Below are 10,173 nucleotides of genomic sequence, written 5' to 3' on the forward strand. Positions count from 1 at the left end.
TGACCTGAGACCATGGACCAATGAATGAAATACAACACATTGAGCAGGGCACTGCAGGGAGTTGAACCCCGTTCCGGTAAACCAGAAGTCCGACACCAGTGCCTTAATTTTTGTGTTGTTGTTCATTTAAAGGTCCAGGTGTGCATACGCATGTGCCCCTGTGTGTGTAGGTGCATGTGTGCATGTGTGTGCACGCTTCAATGACCACTGTTGGACCCAATGGCGATCAAGGACCTCAGGGAGCCACCCATAATTCACAACAGTCACAGCGAACTCTGTTGCATCACAACTGGTGGCCAACAGTCGTAACCAACACCGCCACGACCCACAGGAGAATACCATCGCACAGTGGTATCAGACCAACCACAATCAGCCAGCCCTCAAACCAAACCCTTCGACCTAGAAGAACTCAAAACTGCAATGGGAAAGTTGAAACCCGGAAAAGCAGCAGGGATTGATGACATACTGGCAGAAATTATACAGCACCTGGAACCTAACGCAAAGACCTGGCTCGTGGGGATGCTGAACACATGCATGGCACAGAAAACCATCCCTTCTGTCTGGAGAAAAGCCAAAGTGGTTGCAATCCCCAAACCTGGCAAAGACCCATCATCCTCAAAGAGCTACCGACCCATTTCCCTCCTCTGCATCACCTACAAGAGAGGCTGCTACTCCAACGCCTCATACCACTCATAGACACCAAGCTGACTAAAGACCAAGCTGGTTTCCGTCCCGTCCTGTGCTGGACAGAGCTCAACCTCACCCAACACATTGAGGATGGGTTTGAGGGAAAACAAATAACTGGAGCAGCAACTGGAGGGCGAAGCAAGCACGCAGGCAGCTTGTGCCTGCCTGCGTGCCTGCCTGCCTTCCTCATGTGGAAGCTGCATAGTTGAGTTTGTGTGTGTGTTTCTTTTTCTGTCTTTCTTTCTTAGGACGAAGATCAAGGTAGACGCCGTTGGAAGGCTCAACACAAGCCGATGCCCCTAGAGATCCATCCCAAAGCTTCCCTCAGGGAGTCCAGCAAGCCAGCTAGCCAGCAAGCCCGCCCAGTCAGCCAACGCAGCCAGCCAGCTCCGCCAGTCAGCCAGTGTAGAAAGTCAGGCTGCCAAGCCAGCGCACATCAGCCCTTGCAGTCAACCATTGTAGCCATACCAGCCTTGCTCAGTCAGCTCAGCCAGGCCTCTCTCGAGGCCTGGCTCTCTGTCTGCCTGGCCCGGTCTGCCCCGCCCTGCCTTGCAGCAACAGAACCAGCCTTGCTGGCAAGCCAGCCAGCTCAGAATACGAGCTCAGCAAGCCAGCGCAGCTGGCAAGCACGCAGTTAGTCTAAACCAGTTTCAGACTGGCAGGCCAAGGCAGACAGACAGGAAGACCGAGGCGCCTAGGCAGGCAGACAGGCCAGGAAGGCAACAAAGTGCAGGCAGGGGGACTGTCCGGCCTAAGGCTGCGCTGCAAGGGTTGGAGCCTGGCCAGCTCCTGCTGGTCTAGACTGAGTGGCTGTGGCTGCACAGTAAGGCTGCGGTAACCTAGTCTGGGCTTGCTGCTGCACTGGCTTGCTCAGCTCGCATTCTGAGCTGGCTGGCTTTCCAGAAAGGCTGGTTCTGTTGCTGCAAGGCAGGGCAGGGCAGACCGGGCCAGGCAGACAGAGAGCCAGGCCTCAAGAGAGGCCTGGCTGAGCTGACTGAGCAAGGCTGGTATGGCTGCAATGGCTTACTGCAAGGGCTGATATGCTCTGGCTTGGCAGCCTGACTTTCTACACTGGCTGACTGGCGGAGCTGACTGGCTGCGTTGGCTGACTGGGCAGGCTTGCTGGCTAGCTGGCTTGCTGTGCTCCCTGAGGGAAGCTTTGGGATGGATCTCTAGGGGCATCGGCTAGTGTTGAGCCTTCCTATGGCGTCTACCTTGATCTCCATCCTAAGAAAGAAAGACAGAAAAAGAAAGACACACACAAACCCAACTATGCAGCTTCCACCTGAGGAACCGAGACGCAAGAAAAGAACTGAGCGTCACTTGGGATGGTCACAAACTCTCCAACCATACCCACCCCATGTATCTTGGAGTTACACTGGACAGGACACTCTTCTTCAAAAAAACACCTGGAGAACACAAAAGCCACGGTCAACACCCACAATAACATCCTGTGAAAACTAGTGAACTCCCAAGTGGGGCGCAGACCCACAAACAATCCGTGCAACTGCCATGGCCCTGTCTTTCTCTACAGCAGAGTATTCCTGCTCAAGCTGGAGCCGATCACGTCACACCAAATTGGTCGACACAGCCCTAAATGACACCTGTCGCATCATCACGGGATGGGTCAAGAAAACACCTGTCCCATCCGTGCCTTTATGCGCTAGCCGGCACCTCCCCCCGCACATCAGACGACTGTGTAACGCTCAAGATGAATGGAAAACACAGGAGATAGACAGTGAAGTCTGGAATGAAATGATAGAGAACACCTCACACACACAGTTTCCTTTCGTGGCTGTTTACATTCGAGGGTCGCCGGTCCTCTCAAACGGAACAGTTTAACGTCATGCCCAGGACGAAAAGATATAGAGAACACCATAATGACAAATGACAAATAACAGCAGGAAGGCATGGGCCACAATCCACCGTCTTGGCAAAGACCACACCACCCATAATTCACAACGGTCACAGCAAATTCTGTTGCATCACAACTAGTGTAGGTATTGGATGGAGCCCGCACACCACAGGTATAAGAAAGACGTGATGCAGAGGAGGGAAATGGGTCGGTAGCTCTTCGGGGATAATGGGTCTTTGCCAGGTTTAGGGATTGCAACCACTTTGGCCTTTTTCCAGACAGAAGGGGTGGTTTTCTGTGCTGTGCATGTGTTCAGCATCCCCACAAGCCAGGGCCTTGAGTTAGGTCCCAGGTGCTGTATCATTTCTGCCAGTAGGTCATCAATCCCTGCTGCTTTTCCGGGTTTCAACTTTCCCATTGCAGTTTCAAGTTCTTCTAGGTCGAAGGGTTTGGTTTGAGTGATGGCTGATTATGGTTGGTCTGATACCACTGTGCGATGGTATTCTATGTGGGTCGGTGGCGGTGTTGGTTACAACTGTTGGCCACCAGTTGTGACCAAGACCGCCACCAACCCACAGGAGAATACCATCGCACAGTGGTATCAGACCAACCACAATCAGCCAGCCTTCAAACCAAACCCTTCGACCTAGAAGAACGTGAAACTGCAATGGGAAAGTTGAAACCCGGAAAAGCAGCAGGGATTGATGACCTACTAGCAGAAATGATACAGCACCTGGGACCTAACGGAAAGACCTGGCTTGTGGGGATGCTGAACACATGCATAGCACAGAAAACCATCCCTTCTGTCTGGAAAAAGGCCAAAGTGGTTGCAATCCCTAAACCTGGCAAAGACCCATTATCCCCAAAGAGCTACCGACCCATTTCCCTCCTCTGCATCACCTACAAGCCTATCCCGTCACACCAAATTGGTCGACACAGCCCTAAATGACACCTGTGGCATCATCATAGGATGCATCAAGACAACACCTGACCCTGTCCCAACACCTGTTTACATTCGAGGGTCGCCGGTCCTCTCGAACGGAACAGTTTAACGTCATGCCCAGGACGAAAAGATATAGAGAACACCAACATGACAAATAACAGCAGGAAGGCATGGGCCACAATCCACCGTCTTGGCAAAGACCACACCACCCATAATTCACAACGGTCACAGCAAACTCTATTGCATCACAACTGGTGTAGTTATTGGATGGAGCCTGCACACCACCAAAAAAAAGAAAAACAACATACTATAGTATGCCCTCCGTGACCATGGACTTTAGCCTTTCGCTTTTCTGCAATTTAACCTTTTTTCAAATCCTCAACAATGATGAAGAATCGCGCACTTTAGCGTGCCACTTAATGACCTTGACCAATATCAATGACCTTGAGCAGTATAAATTACCTTCAATAAGACTAGTAAATGACCTTGACCAGTATAAATGACCTTGACAAGTACAAATGACCTTGACCAGTATAAATGACCTTCACCAGTAGAAATGACCGTGACCAGTATATGACTGTGACCAGTATAAATTACCTTCATGAGACTAGTAATTGACCTTGACCAGTATAAATGACCTTTAGAAGACTAGTAAATGATCTTCACCAGTATAAATGACCTTTAGAAGACTAGTAAATGATCTTCACCAGTATAAATGACCTTGACCAGTATGCGGTCCGTGACCATGGACTATAGCCTTTTGCTTTTCCTTGATTTTCACCTTTAAAAAATCCTCAACAATGATGAAGAATCGCACACTATAGCGCGCCGCTCAATGACCTGAGACCATGGACCAATGAATGAAATACAACACATTGAGCAGGGCACTGCAGGGAGTTGAACCCCGTTCCGGTAAACCAGAAGTCCGACACCAGTGCCTTAATTTTTGTGTTGTTGTTCATTTAAAGGTCCAGGTGTGCATACGCATGTGCCCCTGTGTGTGTAGGTGCATGTGTGCATGTGTGTGCACGCTTCAATGACCACTGTTGGACCCAATGGCGATCAAGGACCTCAGGGAGCCACCCATAATTCACAACAGTCACAGCGAACTCTGTTGCATCACAACTGGTGGCCAACAGTCGTAACCAACACCGCCACGACCCACAGGAGAATACCATCGCACAGTGGTATCAGACCAACCACAATCAGCCAGCCCTCAAACCAAACCCTTCGACCTAGAAGAACTCAAAACTGCAATGGGAAAGTTGAAACCCGGAAAAGCAGCAGGGATTGATGACATACTGGCAGAAATTATACAGCACCTGGAACCTAACGCAAAGACCTGGCTCGTGGGGATGCTGAACACATGCATGGCACAGAAAACCATCCCTTCTGTCTGGAGAAAAGCCAAAGTGGTTGCAATCCCCAAACCTGGCAAAGACCCATCATCCTCAAAGAGCTACCGACCCATTTCCCTCCTCTGCATCACCTACAAGAGAGGCTGCTACTCCAACGCCTCATACCACTCATAGACACCAAGCTGACTAAAGACCAAGCTGGTTTCCGTCCCGTCCTGTGCTGGACAGAGCTCAACCTCACCCAACACATTGAGGATGGGTTTGAGGGAAAACAAATAACTGGAGCAGCAACTGGAGGGCGAAGCAAGCACGCAGGCAGCTTGTGCCTGCCTGCGTGCCTGCCTGCCTTCCTCATGTGGAAGCTGCATAGTTGAGTTTGTGTGTGTGTTTCTTTTTCTGTCTTTCTTTCTTAGGACGAAGATCAAGGTAGACGCCGTTGGAAGGCTCAACACAAGCCGATGCCCCTAGAGATCCATCCCAAAGCTTCCCTCAGGGAGTCCAGCAAGCCAGCTAGCCAGCAAGCCCGCCCAGTCAGCCAACGCAGCCAGCCAGCTCCGCCAGTCAGCCAGTGTAGAAAGTCAGGCTGCCAAGCCAGCGCACATCAGCCCTTGCAGTCAACCATTGTAGCCATACCAGCCTTGCTCAGTCAGCTCAGCCAGGCCTCTCTCGAGGCCTGGCTCTCTGTCTGCCTGGCCCGGTCTGCCCCGCCCTGCCTTGCAGCAACAGAACCAGCCTTGCTGGCAAGCCAGCCAGCTCAGAATACGAGCTCAGCAAGCCAGCGCAGCTGGCAAGCACGCAGTTAGTCTAAACCAGTTTCAGACTGGCAGGCCAAGGCAGACAGACAGGAAGACCGAGGCGCCTAGGCAGGCAGACAGGCCAGGAAGGCAACAAAGTGCAGGCAGGGGGACTGTCCGGCCTAAGGCTGCGCTGCAAGGGTTGGAGCCTGGCCAGCTCCTGCTGGTCTAGACTGAGTGGCTGTGGCTGCACAGTAAGGCTGCGGTAACCTAGTCTGGGCTTGCTGCTGCACTGGCTTGCTCAGCTCGCATTCTGAGCTGGCTGGCTTTCCAGAAAGGCTGGTTCTGTTGCTGCAAGGCAGGGCAGGGCAGACCGGGCCAGGCAGACAGAGAGCCAGGCCTCAAGAGAGGCCTGGCTGAGCTGACTGAGCAAGGCTGGTATGGCTGCAATGGCTTACTGCAAGGGCTGATATGCTCTGGCTTGGCAGCCTGACTTTCTACACTGGCTGACTGGCGGAGCTGACTGGCTGCGTTGGCTGACTGGGCAGGCTTGCTGGCTAGCTGGCTTGCTGTGCTCCCTGAGGGAAGCTTTGGGATGGATCTCTAGGGGCATCGGCTAGTGTTGAGCCTTCCTATGGCGTCTACCTTGATCTCCATCCTAAGAAAGAAAGACAGAAAAAGAAAGACACACACAAACCCAACTATGCAGCTTCCACCTGAGGAACCGAGACGCAAGAAAAGAACTGAGCGTCACTTGGGATGGTCACAAACTCTCCAACCATACCCACCCCATGTATCTTGGAGTTACACTGGACAGGACACTCTTCTTCAAAAAAACACCTGGAGAACACAAAAGCCACGGTCAACACCCACAATAACATCCTGTGAAAACTAGTGAACTCCCAAGTGGGGCGCAGACCCACAAACAATCCGTGCAACTGCCATGGCCCTGTCTTTCTCTACAGCAGAGTATTCCTGCTCAAGCTGGAGCCGATCACGTCACACCAAATTGGTCGACACAGCCCTAAATGACACCTGTCGCATCATCACGGGATGGGTCAAGAAAACACCTGTCCCATCCGTGCCTTTATGCGCTAGCCGGCACCTCCCCCCGCACATCAGACGACTGTGTAACGCTCAAGATGAATGGAAAACACAGGAGATAGACAGTGAAGTCTGGAATGAAATGATAGAGAACACCTCACACACACAGTTTCCTTTCGTGGCTGTTTACATTCGAGGGTCGCCGGTCCTCTCAAACGGAACAGTTTAACGTCATGCCCAGGACGAAAAGATATAGAGAACACCATAATGACAAATGACAAATAACAGCAGGAAGGCATGGGCCACAATCCACCGTCTTGGCAAAGACCACACCACCCATAATTCACAACGGTCACAGCAAATTCTGTTGCATCACAACTAGTGTAGGTATTGGATGGAGCCCGCACACCACAGGTATAAGAAAGACGTGATGCAGAGGAGGGAAATGGGTCGGTAGCTCTTCGGGGATAATGGGTCTTTGCCAGGTTTAGGGATTGCAACCACTTTGGCCTTTTTCCAGACAGAAGGGGTGGTTTTCTGTGCTGTGCATGTGTTCAGCATCCCCACAAGCCAGGGCCTTGAGTTAGGTCCCAGGTGCTGTATCATTTCTGCCAGTAGGTCATCAATCCCTGCTGCTTTTCCGGGTTTCAACTTTCCCATTGCAGTTTCAAGTTCTTCTAGGTCGAAGGGTTTGGTTTGAGTGATGGCTGATTATGGTTGGTCTGATACCACTGTGCGATGGTATTCTATGTGGGTCGGTGGCGGTGTTGGTTACAACTGTTGGCCACCAGTTGTGACCAAGACCGCCACCAACCCACAGGAGAATACCATCGCACAGTGGTATCAGACCAACCACAATCAGCCAGCCTTCAAACCAAACCCTTCGACCTAGAAGAACGTGAAACTGCAATGGGAAAGTTGAAACCCGGAAAAGCAGCAGGGATTGATGACCTACTAGCAGAAATGATACAGCACCTGGGACCTAACGGAAAGACCTGGCTTGTGGGGATGCTGAACACATGCATAGCACAGAAAACCATCCCTTCTGTCTGGAAAAAGGCCAAAGTGGTTGCAATCCCTAAACCTGGCAAAGACCCATTATCCCCAAAGAGCTACCGACCCATTTCCCTCCTCTGCATCACCTACAAGCCTATCCCGTCACACCAAATTGGTCGACACAGCCCTAAATGACACCTGTGGCATCATCATAGGATGCATCAAGACAACACCTGACCCTGTCCCAACACCTGTTTACATTCGAGGGTCGCCGGTCCTCTCGAACGGAACAGTTTAACGTCATGCCCAGGACGAAAAGATATAGAGAACACCAACATGACAAATAACAGCAGGAAGGCATGGGCCACAATCCACCGTCTTGGCAAAGACCACACCACCCATAATTCACAACGGTCACAGCAAACTCTATTGCATCACAACTGGTGTAGTTATTGGATGGAGCCTGCACACCACCAAAAAAAAGAAAAACAACATACTATAGTATGCCCTCCGTGACCATGGACTTTAGCCTTTCGCTTTTCTGCAATTTAACCTTTTTTCAAATCCTCAACAATGATGAAGAATCGCGCACTTTAGCGTGCCACTTAATGACCTTGACCAATATCAATGACCTTGAGCAGTATAAATTACCTTCAATAAGACTAGTAAATGACCTTGACCAGTATAAATGACCTTGACAAGTACAAATGACCTTGACCAGTATAAATGACCTTCACCAGTAGAAATGACCGTGACCAGTATATGACTGTGACCAGTATAAATTACCTTCATGAGACTAGTAATTGACCTTGACCAGTATAAATGACCTTTAGAAGACTAGTAAATGATCTTCACCAGTATAAATGACCTTTAGAAGACTAGTAAATGATCTTCACCAGTATAAATGACCTTGACCAGTATGCGGTCCGTGACCATGGACTATAGCCTTTTGCTTTTCCTTGATTTTCACCTTTAAAAAATCCTCAACAATGATGAAGAATCGCACACTATAGCGCGCCGCTCAATGACCTGAGACCATGGACCAATGAATGAAATACAACACATTGAGCAGGGCACTGCAGGGAGTTGAACCCCGTTCCGGTAAACCAGAAGTCCGACACCAGTGCCTTAATTTTTGTGTTGTTGTTCATTTAAAGGTCCAGGTGTGCATACGCATGTGCCCCTGTGTGTGTAGGTGCATGTGTGCATGTGTGTGCACGCTTCAATGACCACTGTTGGACCCAATGGCGATCAAGGACCTCAGGGAGCCACCCATAATTCACAACAGTCACAGCGAACTCTGTTGCATCACAACTGGTGGCCAACAGTCGTAACCAACACCGCCACGACCCACAGGAGAATACCATCGCACAGTGGTATCAGACCAACCACAATCAGCCAGCCCTCAAACCAAACCCTTCGACCTAGAAGAACTCAAAACTGCAATGGGAAAGTTGAAACCCGGAAAAGCAGCAGGGATTGATGACATACTGGCAGAAATTATACAGCACCTGGAACCTAACGCAAAGACCTGGCTCGTGGGGATGCTGAACACATGCATGGCACAGAAAACCATCCCTTCTGTCTGGAGAAAAGCCAAAGTGGTTGCAATCCCCAAACCTGGCAAAGACCCATCATCCTCAAAGAGCTACCGACCCATTTCCCTCCTCTGCATCACCTACAAGAGAGGCTGCTACTCCAACGCCTCATACCACTCATAGACACCAAGCTGACTAAAGACCAAGCTGGTTTCCGTCCCGTCCTGTGCTGGACAGAGCTCAACCTCACCCAACACATTGAGGATGGGTTTGAGGGAAAACAAATAACTGGAGCAGCAACTGGAGGGCGAAGCAAGCACGCAGGCAGCTTGTGCCTGCCTGCGTGCCTGCCTGCCTTCCTCATGTGGAAGCTGCATAGTTGAGTTTGTGTGTGTGTTTCTTTTTCTGTCTTTCTTTCTTAGGACGAAGATCAAGGTAGACGCCGTTGGAAGGCTCAACACAAGCCGATGCCCCTAGAGATCCATCCCAAAGCTTCCCTCAGGGAGTCCAGCAAGCCAGCTAGCCAGCAAGCCCGCCCAGTCAGCCAACGCAGCCAGCCAGCTCCGCCAGTCAGCCAGTGTAGAAAGTCAGGCTGCCAAGCCAGCGCACATCAGCCCTTGCAGTCAACCATTGTAGCCATACCAGCCTTGCTCAGTCAGCTCAGCCAGGCCTCTCTCGAGGCCTGGCTCTCTGTCTGCCTGGCCCGGTCTGCCCCGCCCTGCCTTGCAGCAACAGAACCAGCCTTGCTGGCAAGCCAGCCAGCTCAGAATACGAGCTCAGCAAGCCAGCGCAGCTGGCAAGCACGCAGTTAGTCTAAACCAGTTTCAGACTGGCAGGCCAAGGCAGACAGACAGGAAGACCGAGGCGCCTAGGCAGGCAGACAGGCCAGGAAGGCAACAAAGTGCAGGCAGGGGGACTGTCCGGCCTAAGGCTGCGCTGCAAGGGTTGGAGCCTGGCCAGCTCCTGCTGGTCTAGACTGAGTGGCTGTGGCTGCACAGTAAGGCTGCGGTAACCTAGT

The sequence above is a fragment of the Protomyctophum parallelum genome (assembly GCF_964188405.1).
Source record: "Protomyctophum parallelum genome assembly, chromosome: 23".
In the NCBI taxonomy this organism is placed as follows: domain Eukaryota; kingdom Metazoa; phylum Chordata; class Actinopteri; order Myctophiformes; family Myctophidae; genus Protomyctophum; species Protomyctophum parallelum.